The sequence below is a fragment of the Arachis hypogaea genome, chromosome 2 (genome assembly GCF_003086295.3).
Source record: "Arachis hypogaea cultivar Tifrunner chromosome 2, arahy.Tifrunner.gnm2.J5K5, whole genome shotgun sequence".
Lineage (NCBI taxonomy): Eukaryota > Viridiplantae > Streptophyta > Magnoliopsida > Fabales > Fabaceae > Arachis > Arachis hypogaea.
The window spans coordinates 29,226,143-29,237,662 of record NC_092037.1 but is presented as its reverse complement, the minus strand read 5'-3'; the positions used below and the strand labels follow the sequence as shown (position 1 = coordinate 29,237,662).

Here is an 11,520-nt window from a genome sequence, read left to right as displayed (position 1 = left end):
TCTTCTAATTCTCTGCGCTTTCGAGCTTCCCTTTTCAGATCTTGTTCAGTTTCTTTCTGCTTTTTTATGTTCTCTTCGAGTCATTTTAGTCGGTCTTGTTGTGCTCGGACTGCTTCTAGAATTTCCGAGCTCTTCTCTTTTTCGGAAATTTGTGGATCTTTGTTTGGGGGTGATGTTTTTGGGCGATTCTGTTTGTTTCCTCCTGGAGTACGTGGTGATAGAGGGCTGTCCGGTCATTCTCCGGTGTCAACTTCGTCCTCTTGTTCAGACGTAGCGTGGTTATTGTTGAGAGGGTCGTCCGCCATGGTAGTGGGATGACTTCCAGGTCCCCGGCAACGGCGCCAATGTTCCGAGGGTTACCTGAAACGGGTAGCTCGGTCGTCTGGTTAGACCCGAGGTGGGGGTTTAGTGACCCGAGCTTGATATGCAGAGTGGTTGGTGGTTGTACCTGCAATGACACTCTGATGCTTAAGTTAGCATGGGTCCAAGCAGATATGTGTAGAATGTGAATGAATGCCATACCTGGGTGCTCCAGTGTATTTATATTGGTTGGCCGTGATCTTCCCTGGATAAGATATTCTTATCTTATCTTATCTTTTGGGAGTTTTATCTCTATCTTTGTGGAACCGCCTTTTCTAGGCCTTTTCGGCCTTTAGGTTTGGGCTGCGTTCCTTTTGATGGGCCTTCCCTGTTCTTTTGTCCGAGGTCCGACCTTTAGGTGTGAGCTTTAGGACAAGGTCGGACCTCTCACGAATTTGCCGAGTTGGAGGACCCCGGTCAGGGTATGAACAGATTCATAGGACATTCATAACTTTAAGGCATAAACACTAAGACACTAATGATCATAAGACGCAAACATGAATAGACATAAGCATGATTTTTTGAAAAACAGAAAAATAAAGAACAAGGAGATTAAAGAACGGGTCCACCTTAGTGATGGCGGCTTGTTCTTCCTCTTGAAGATCTTATGGAGTGCTTGAGCTCTTCAATGTCTCTTCCTTGCCTTTGTTGCTCCTCTCTCATGATTCTTTGATCTTCTCTAATTTCATGGAGGAGGATGGAATGTTCTTGGTGCTCTACCCTTAGTTGTCCCATGTTGGAACTCAATTCTCCTAGGGAGGTATTGATTTGCTCCCACTAGTTTTGTGGAGGAAAGTGCATCCCTTGAGGCATCTCAGGGATTTCATGATGAGAGGGGTTTCTTGTTTGTTCCATCCTTTTCTTAGTGATGGGCTTGTCCTCATCAATGAGGGTGTCTCCCTCTATGTCAACTCCAACTGAATAACAGAGGTGACAAATGAGATGAGGAAAGGCTAACCTTGCCAAGGTAGAGGACTTGTCCGCCACCTTATAAAGTTCTTGGGATATAATCTCATGAACTTCTACTTCCTCTCCAATCATGATGCTATGAATCATGATAGCCCGGTCTATAGTAACTTCGGACCGGTTGCTAGTCGGAATGATTGAGCGTTGGATAAACTCCAACCATCCTCTAGCCACGGGCTTGAGGTCATGCCTTCTCAGTTGAACCGGATTCCCTCTTGAATCTCTTTTCCATTGAGCGCCATCTTCACAGATGTCTATGAGGACTTAGTCCAACCTTTGATCAAAGTTGACCCTTCTAGTGTAAGGGTGTTCATCTCCTTGCATCATGGGCAAGTTGAATGCCAACCTTACATTTTCCGGACTAAAATCTAAGTATTTCCCCCGAACCATTGTAAGCCAATTCTTTGGGTCCGGGTTCACACTTTGATCATGGTTCTTTGTGATCCACGCATTGGCATAGAACTCTTGCCATTAAGATTCCGACTTGTTGAATGGGGTTGGTAAGAACTTCCTAACCTCTTCTTCGGATCTCATGTCGGATCTCTGGATATTCACTCTTTTTGAGTTTGAAAGGGACCTCGGGGATCACCTTCTTCATGGCCACAACTTCATAGAAGTGGTCTTGATACACCCTTGAGATGAATCTCTCCATCTCCCATGACTCGGAGGTGGAAGCTTTTGCCTTCCATTTCCTCTTTCTAGAGGTTTCTCCGGCCTTGGATGCCATAAATGGTTATAGAAAAACAAAAAGCAATGCTTTTACCACACCAAACTTAAAAGGTTTGCTCGTCCTCGAGCAAAAGAAGAAAGAAGAGAGTAGAAGAAGAAGAAATGAAGGAGATGGAGGAGGCTTTGTGGTTCAGCTAAGGGGAAGAAGTAGTGTTTAGGTTGTGTGAAAATGAAGGAGTGAAGATGGGTTTATATAGGAGTGGAGAGGGGGTGTATGGTTCGGTCATGTATGGGTGGGTTTGGGAGGGAAAGTGTTTTGAATTTGAATGGTGAGGTAGGTAGGGTTTTATGAAGGATGGATGTGAGTGGTGAAGAGAATAGTGGGATTTGATAGGTGAGGGATTTTTGGGGAAGAGGTATTGAGGTGATTGGTGAATGGGTGAAGAAGAGAGAGAATGGTGGGGTAGGTGGGGATCCTGTGGGATCCACAGATCCTGAGGTGTTAAGGAAAATTCATCCCTGCACCAAGTGGCGAGCAAAAATGCTCTTTATGCCAATTCTGGCGTTAAACGCCGGGCTGGTGCCCATTTCTGGCGTTTAACGCCAACTTCTTGCCCTTTCCTGGTGTTTAACGCCAGTCTGGTGCCCCTTTATGGCGTTAAACGCCCAGAATGGTGCCAGACTGGGCGTTAAACGCCCATTTGCTGCCCTTACTGGCGTTTAAATGCCAGCAAGGTCTTCCTCCAGGGTGTGCTATTTTTCTTTCTGTTTTTCATTCTGTTTTTGCTTTTTCAATTGATTTTGTGACTTCCCATGATCATCAACCTACAGAAAACATAATATAACAAAGGAAAAATAGATAAATATAACATTGGGTTACCTCCCAACAAGCGCTTCTTTAATGTCAGTAGCTTGACAGTGGGCTCTCATGGAGCCTCACATATGCTCAGAACAATGTTGGAACCTCCCAACACCAAACGTAGAGTTTGAATGTGGGGGTTCAACACCAAACTTAGAAGTTGGTTGTGGCCTCCCAACACCAAACTTAGCGTTTGACTGTGGGGGCTCTGTTTGGCTCTGTTTTGAGAGAAGCTCTTCATGCTTCCTCTCCATGGTTACAGAGGGATATCCTTGAGCCTTAAACACAAGGGATTCTTCATTCACTTGAATGATCAATTCTCCTCTGTCAACATCAATCACAGCCTTTGCTGTGACTAGGAAGGGTCTACCAAGGATGATGGATTCATCCATGCACTTCCCAGTCTCTAGGACTATGAAATCAGCAGGGATGTAATGGTCTTCAACTTTTACCAGAACATCCTCTACAAGTCCATAAGCTTGTTTTCTTGAATTGTCTACCATCTCTAGTGAGATTTTTGCAGCTTGCACCTCAAAGATCCCTAGCTTCTCCATTACAGAGAGAGGCATGAGATTTATGCTTGACCCTAGGTCACACAAAGCCTTCTTGAAGGTCATGGTGCCTATTGTACAAGGTATTGAGAACTTCCCAGGGTCCTGTCTCTTTTGAGGTAATCTCTGCCTAGTCAAGTTATCCAGCTCTTTGGTGAGCAAAGGGGGTTCATCCTCCCAAGTCTCATTACCAAATAACTTGTCATTTAGCTTCATGATTGCTCCAAGGTACTTGGCAACTTGCTCTTCAGTGACATCTTCATCCTCTTCAGAGGAAGAATACTCATCAGGGCTCATGAATGGCAGAAGTAAATTCAATGGAATCTCTATGGTCTTAGTGTGAGCCTCAGATTCCCATGGTTCCTCATTAGGGAACTTATTGGAGGCTAGTGAACGTCCATTGAGGCCCTCCTCAGTTGTGCTCACTGCCTCTTCCTCCTCTCCAAATTCGGACATGTAGGTCATGTTAATGGCCTTGCACTCTCCTTTTGGATTCTCTTCTGTATTGCTTGGAAGAGTGCTAGGAGGGAGTTCAGTAATTTTCTTACTCAGCTGACCCACTTGTGCCTCCAAGTTTCTAATGGAGGACCTTGTTTCAGTCATGAAACTTTCAGTGGTTTTGATTAGATCAGAGACCATGGTTGCTAAGTCAGAGTGGCTCTGCTTAGAATTCTCTGTCTGTTGCTGAGAAGATGATGGAAAATACTTGCCATTGCTAAACCTGTTTCTTCCACCATTATTGTTGTTGAAACCTTGTTGAGGTCTCTGTTGATCCTTCCATGAAAGATTTGGATGATTTCTCCATGAAGGATTATAGGTGTTTCCATAGGGTTCTCCCATGTAATTCACCTCTTCCGTTGATGGGTTCTCAGGATCATAAGCTTCTTCTTCAGATGAAGCATCCTTAGTACTGCCTGGTGCAGCTTGCATTCCAGACAGACCTTGAGAAATCATATTGACTTGCTGAGTCAATATTTTGTTCTGAGCCAGTATGGCATTCAGAGTATCAATCTCAAGAACTCCTTTCTTTTGATTTGTCCCATTGTTCACAGGACTCCTTTCAGAAGTGTACGTGAATTGGTTATTTGCAACCATTTCAATCAATTCTTGAGCTTCTGCAGGCGTCTTCTTCAGATGAAGAGAGCCTCCAGCAGAACTATCCAATGACATCTTGGACAGTTCAGATAGACCATCATAGAAGATACCTATGATGCTCCATTCAGAGAGCATGTCAGGAGGACACTTTCTGATCAATTGTTTGTATCTTTCCCAAGCTTCATAGAGGGATTCACCTTCCTTCTGTCTGAAGGTTTGGACTTCCACTCTAAGCTTACTCAATTTTTGAGGTGGAAAGAACTTTGCCAAGAAGGCATTGACTAGCTTTTCCCAAGAGTTTAGGCTTTCTTTAGGTTGTGAATCCAACCATATCCTAGCTCTGTCTCTTACAGCAAAAGGGAATAGCATAAGTCTATAGACCTCAGGGTCAACCCCATTGGTTTTGATAGTGTCACAGATTTGCAAGAACTCAGCTAGAAACTGATGAGGATCTTCCAATGGAAGTCCACGAAACTTGCAATTCTATTGCATTAGAGAAACTAATTGAGGCTTAAGCTCAAAGTTGTTTGCTCCAATGGCAGGGATAGAGATGCTTCTCCCATAGACGTCGGGAGTAGGTGCAATAAAGTCACCCAGCACCTTCCTTGCATTGTTGGCATTGTCGTTGTTTTCGGCTGCCATGTCTTCTTCTTTGAGGATTTCTGTTAGGTCCTCTGCAAAGAATTGTGCTTTAGCTTCTCTTAGCTTTCGCTTCAAGGTCCTTTCAGGTTCAGGGTCAGCCTCAACAAGAATGCTTTTGTCTTTGCTCCTGCTCATATGAAAGAGAAGAAAACAAGAAAATATGGAACCCTTTATGTCACAGTATAGAGATTCCTTGATGTGTCAGAGGAAACGAAAAATAGAAGGAAGAGGTAGAAGAATTCGAACTTATCAAGAAAGATGGAGTTCGAATTGTGCATTAAGGAAGAGTGTTAGTCCATAAATAGAAGGATGTGAGAAGAGGGGAAGAAATTTTCGAAAATTAAGCAAGAGATTTTAAAAACATTTTGACAAACACTAATTGATTTTTGAAAACTAAGAGTGGAAAAGAAATCAAGTGATTTTTGAAAAAGATTTTGAAGTTAGAAATAAAAAAGATATGATTGAAAACTGTTCATACCCTGACCGGGGTCCTCCAACTCGGCAAGTCCGTAAGAGGTCCGACCTTGTCCTAAAGCTCACACCTAAAGGTCGGACCTCGGACAAAGAGCAAGGAAGGCCCATCAAAAGGAACGCAGCCCAAACCTAAAGGCCGAAAAGGCCTAGAAAAGGCGGTTCCACAAAGATAGAGATAAAACTCCCAAAGATAAGATAAGATAAGAAATCTTATCCAGGGAAGATCACTGCTAACTACTATAAATACACTGGAGCACCCAGGTATGGCATTCATTCCCAATCTACACATATCTGCTTGGACCCATGCTAACTTAAGCATCGGAGTGTCATTGCAGGTACAACCACCAACCATTCTGCATATCAAGCTCGGGTCACTGAACCCCCCACCTCGGGCCTTTCCAGACGACCGAGCTACACGTTTCAGGCAAACCCTCGGAACAAAAACTATTTTGAAAAAGATGTGAGAAGAATATATGATTGAAAAGATATAGTTTTAAAAAGATATGGTTGAGAAGATATGATTTGAAAAACAATTTAAAAAGATTTGATTTTAAACACTAATGACTTGGCTAACAAGAAAAGATATGATTCAAACATTAAACCTTTCTCAACAGAAAAGGAAACATACTAGAAATGTTGAATCAAATCATCAATTGTTAGGAAGTATTTTTGAAGATGGAAAGAAATTGATTTTGAAAAACATTTGATTGAAAAGATTTGATTTGAAAAAGATTTGATTTTGAACAATTTTGAAAACTTGAAAAAAATTGGCATTAAAAACAAAATCTTCCCTCTTGTGCCATCCTGGCGTTAAACGCCCAGAATGGTGCACATTCTGGCGTTTAACGCCCAAAACTCACCCCTTTTGGGCGTTAAATGCCCAGCCAGGCACCCTGGCTGGCGTTTAAACTCTTTATCACAACTTCGCACAACTAACCAGCAAGTGCACTGGGTCGTCCAAGTAATAAACCTTACGCGAGTAAGGGTCGATCCCACGGAGATTGTTGGTATGAAGCAAGTGGTGCACGAAATTGCAATCACACTTTTGCAATCCCGCACAACTAACCAGCAAGTGCACTGGGTCGTCCAAGTAATACCTTACGTGAGTAAGGGTCGATCCCACGGAGATTGTCGGCTTGAAGCAAGCTATGGTTATCTTGTAACTCTTAGTCAGGATATCAATAACTATCAGGGTTGATTGTAAAAAGCAAAGGAACATGAAATAAGTACTTGTTTTGTAGTGATGAGGAACAGGTTGAGGTTTTGGAGATGCTCTGTCTTCCGAACCTCTGCTTTCCTACTGTCTTCTTCTCCAAACACGCAAGGCTCCTTCCATGGCAAGCTGTATGTAGGGTTTTACCGTTGTCAATGGCTACCTCCCATCCTCTCAGTGGAAATGTTCAATGCACCCTGTCACGGCACGGCTATCCATCTGTCGGTTCTCAATCAGGCCGGAATAGAATCCAGTGATTCTTTTGCGTCTGTCACTAACGCCCCGCCTTCAGGAGTTTGAAGCTCATCACAGTCATTCAATCCTTGAATCCTACTCAGAATACCACAGACAAGGTTTAGACCTTCCGGATTCTCTTGAATGCCGCCATCAGTTCTAGCTTATACCACGAAGATTCTGATTAAAGAATCCAAGAGATATCTACTTAATCTAAGGTAGAACGGAGGTGGTTGTCAGGCACACGTTCATAGTTGAGAATGATGATGAGTGTCACGGATCATCACATTCATCCGGTTTAAGAACAAGTAATATCTTAGAATGGAAGCAAGCATGATTGAATGAAAAACAGTAGTAATTGCATTAATCCATCAAGACACAGCAGAGCTCCTCACCCCCAACCATGGGGTTTAGAGACTCATGCCGTGGAAGGTACACAAAGAAACGTGTAAAGTGTCATGAGGTACAGATACAATGTCAAAAGATCCTATTAATAGTGAATTAGTAACCTAGGGTATACAGAAATGAGTAAATGACGTAAAAATCCACTTCTGGGTCCACTTAGTGTGTGCTTGGGCTGAGCATTGAAGCTTTCATGTGTAGGGACCTTTTCTGGAGTTAAACGCCAGCTTTCATGCCAGTTTGGGCGTTTAACTCCAATTTTTATGCCAGTTCCAGCGTTAAACGCTGGAAATTCTGAGGCTGATTTGCAACGCCGGTTTGGGCCATCAAATCTCGAGCAAAGTATGGACTGTTATACATTGCTGGAAATCCCAGGATGTTTACTTTCCAACGCCATTGAAGGCTCGCCAATTGGGCTTCTGTAGCTCCAGAAAATCCACTTCGAGTGCAGGGAGGTCAGAATCCAACAGCATCTGCAGTCCTTTTCAGCCTCTGAATCAGATTTTTGCTCAGGACCCTCAATTTCAGCCAGAAAATACCTGAAATCACAGAAAAACACACAAACTCATAGTAATGTCCAGAAAGGTGAATTTTAACTAAAAACTAATAAAAATATACTAAAAACTAACTAGATCATACTACAAACACACTAAAAACAATGCCAAAAAGCGTATAAATTATCCGCTCATCACAACACCAAACTTAAATTATTGCTTGTCCCCAAGCAACTGAAAATCAAAGTAGGATAAAAAGAAGAGAATATACTATAGACTCCAAAATATCAAGGAAACTTAGCTCCAACTAGATGAGCAGGACTAGTAGCTTTTTGTTTCCGAACAGTTTTGGCATCTCACTTTCTTCTTTGAAGTTCAGAATGATTGGCATCTATAGGAACTCAGAACTCAGATAGTGTTATTGATTCTCCTAGTTAGGTATAATGATTCTTGAACATAGCTAGTGTATGAGTCTTGGCTGTGGCCCAAAGCACTCTGTCTTCCAGTATTACCACCGGATACATACATGCCACAGACACATACTTGGGTGAACCTTTTCAGATTATGACCCAGCTTTGCTAGAGTCCCCAATTAGAGGTGCCCAGGGTTCTTAAGCACACTCTTTTTATTTGCCTTGGGTCTCAACTTTATTTCTTTCTTTTTCTTCAATTTCTTCTCTCTTCTTTTTTTTTCGTTTTTTTTTGAATCACTGATTTTTCTTACTTCAAGAATCAATCTGATGATTTTTCAGATCCTCAATAACAGTTCTCTTTTTCCGTCATTCTTTCAAGAGCCAACAATTTTAACATTCTCAAAACAACAAATTCAAAAGACATATGCACTGTTCAAGCATTCATTCGGAAAACAAAAATTATTGTCACCACATCAAGCTAATTCAACTAGTTTCAAGGATAAATTCGAAATCCTGTACTTCTTGTTCTTTTGTAATTAAAGCATTTTTCATTTAAGAGAGGTGATGGATTCATAGGAGACTCATAGCTTTAAGACATGAATTTTAAATTTTATTAATTATGAATTAAGAACAAGACTCAAAAATAGATATAAGATGAGACTAAAAAAATAGAAAACAAAAAATTTAAATAGGCTCCTAATGATAGAGGTTTTCACAGAGTTAGGACTCAACAACCTTGATTTTGAGAAGTGGATGCTCCCTCAAATTGAGGGGAGAATTTTTGGCATTTCAGTTCTTGAAGTTCACGCCCCTGCTTCTCTTGTTCCTTCAGCAATTTGCAGAGCATGCAGTTCTGATTCTGCTGTTCTTCCTTAAGTTGCTCCATAGTTTCTTGCAACTTGGTGATAGATGCTTCTAGGCTGGCCCAGTAGCCAATTTTAGGAAATTCAGGGAGGAACTCCTGCGCCCTCCTTTTGATAGAGTTGTCTTGCATTTGTCCTTCCATTGACTTCTTGGTGATTGGATGTTCAATGGGTATGAATTCATCTACTCCCATCTTTACCCCAGCCTCTTTACAGAGCAAGGAGATCAAGCTTGGGTAAGCCAATTTGGCTTCAGTGGAATTCTTATTTGCAATTGTGTAGATCTCACAAGCAATCACATGATGAACCTCCACTTCTTTTCCAAGCACAATGCAATGAATCATCACTGCTCTCTTGATAGTGACCTCAGAACAGTTGCTAGTGGGCAGTATGGAACGCCCAATAAAGTCTAGCCAACCTCTTGCAATTGGTTTGAGGTCTCCCCTCTTGAGTTGGTTTGGGACACCCTTTGAATTGGTTATCCACTTAGTTCCAGGGAGGCATATGTCCTCTAGAACTTGATCCAACCCTTTATCTGCTCTCACCATTCTCCTATTAAAGGATTCAGGATCATCCTGCAGTTGAGGCAATTTGAAGATTTCTCTTATTTTGTCCAGATGGAAGTACATAACTTTCCCTCTGACCATGGTTCTGTAAGTATGGTAAGCAGTTCCAGTCATTCTCTGCTTATCTGTTAGCCACAGATTTGAGTAGAATTCCTGAACCATATTTCTTCCAACCTTTATCTCCGGATTGGTTAGAACTTCCCATCCTCTGTTTCGAATTTGCTCTTGGATCCCCGGATATTCATCTTCTTTCAGATCAAATTTAACTTTCGGGATCACTGACCTCAGACCCATTATTTTGTGATAATGGTCTTCATGTTCTTTGGTTAAGAACTTCTCTTGATTCCAAAGATTCTTTGGATTATTCTCTTTATTTCCTCTTAAATTGGTTTGTTTTCCCTTAGGAGCCATGATCTTGATGAATCTTGGCTTAGTGATCACGAAAAAGCACACCAAACTTAGAGGTTTGCTTGTCCTCAAGCAAAAGAAAGGAAAGAAGAGAGAGAGGAGAAGAGCAAATTTGAATGGTGTGGGGGAATGAGGAGGCCGAACATGTTTTTATAAGGGGGGGAAGGAGATTTCGAAAAAAAATTGAAAGGAGATTTGAGAAGATATGGAGAGAATTTGAGAGAAGGGTGAGTTTTTGAACAAGATTTGGGATTGATTTGAGAGAGATTTGAAGAATGATTTTGATTTTTTGAAGATTTGAAGGTGAATGATGAAAGGTTGAAATGTGTTTATGTGGAAATGTATGGGTAAGAAAAGGAAAGTTTGAAAAAATTTGATTGGAAAGCAAAATCTTGGTCCCCCACCTTTCTGGCGTTAAACGCCCAGAATGGCATCCATTCTGGCGTTTAACGCCCATTTGTTGCCCAATGTGGGCGTTTAACGCCCAGCCAGGTGCCCTGGCTGGCGTTAAACGCCAGAATCCCCTTTGTCACTGGGCGTTTTGCTAAACGCCCAGGATGCTGCACACCTGGCGTTAAACGCCCAGAATGGTGCCCATTCTGGCGTTTAACGCCCAAAATGGCACCCTTACTGGCGTTAAATGCCCAGAATGGTGCCCATTCTGGCGTTTAACGCCCAAAATGCCCCTTACTGGCGTTTTTTCGCCAGTAAGCTCTTTTTCTCTGCTTTTTGCGCTGAATCCTTCTGTAACTCTGTGAATTCCTTCAATTTTGATAATTGCCTTTGTAGAAATAAAACATATAACCTGCTAATGACTGGGTTGCCTCCCAGCAAGCGCTTCTTTACTGTCTTTAGCTGGACCCTTACTGAGAATCACTCAAGTCTCAGTTTTGAGCATTCCTGCTCAAGATTGCTTTCAAGATAATGCTTGATTCTCTGTCCATTAACAATGAACTTTTTGTCAGAATCAATATCCTGAAGCTCAACATATCCATACGGTGATACTCCTGTAATCACATACGGACCCCTCCACCGGGATTTAAGTTTTCCTGGAAACAATCTGAGCCTAGAGTTGAAGAGCAGAACTTTTTGTCCTGGCTCAAAGACTCTGGATGACAACTTCTTGTCATGCCACTTCTTTGCCTTTTCCTTATAAATCTTTGCATTTTCAAAGGCATTGAGTCTGAATTCCTCTAGCTCATTTAGCTGGAGCAATCTTTTTTCACCGGCTAACTGAGCATCCATGTTTAGGAATCTGGTTGCCCAGTAGGCTTTATGTTCCAGTTCCACGGGCAGATAACAGGCCTTCCCA

At 42.1% G+C, this 11,520-nt stretch overlaps 1 non-coding gene across 1 annotated transcript; it reads left to right on the top strand.

Annotated features, from left to right (window-relative positions):
- Positions 1–4,633: 4,633 nt before the first annotated feature.
- On the top strand, positions 4,634–4,737 carry LOC112766336 (small nucleolar RNA R71). Its single transcript, XR_003184264.1, has one exon. It is a non-coding gene; the product is annotated as a small nucleolar RNA R71 (small nucleolar RNA).
- The last annotated feature ends 6,783 nt before the right edge of the window (positions 4,738–11,520 follow it).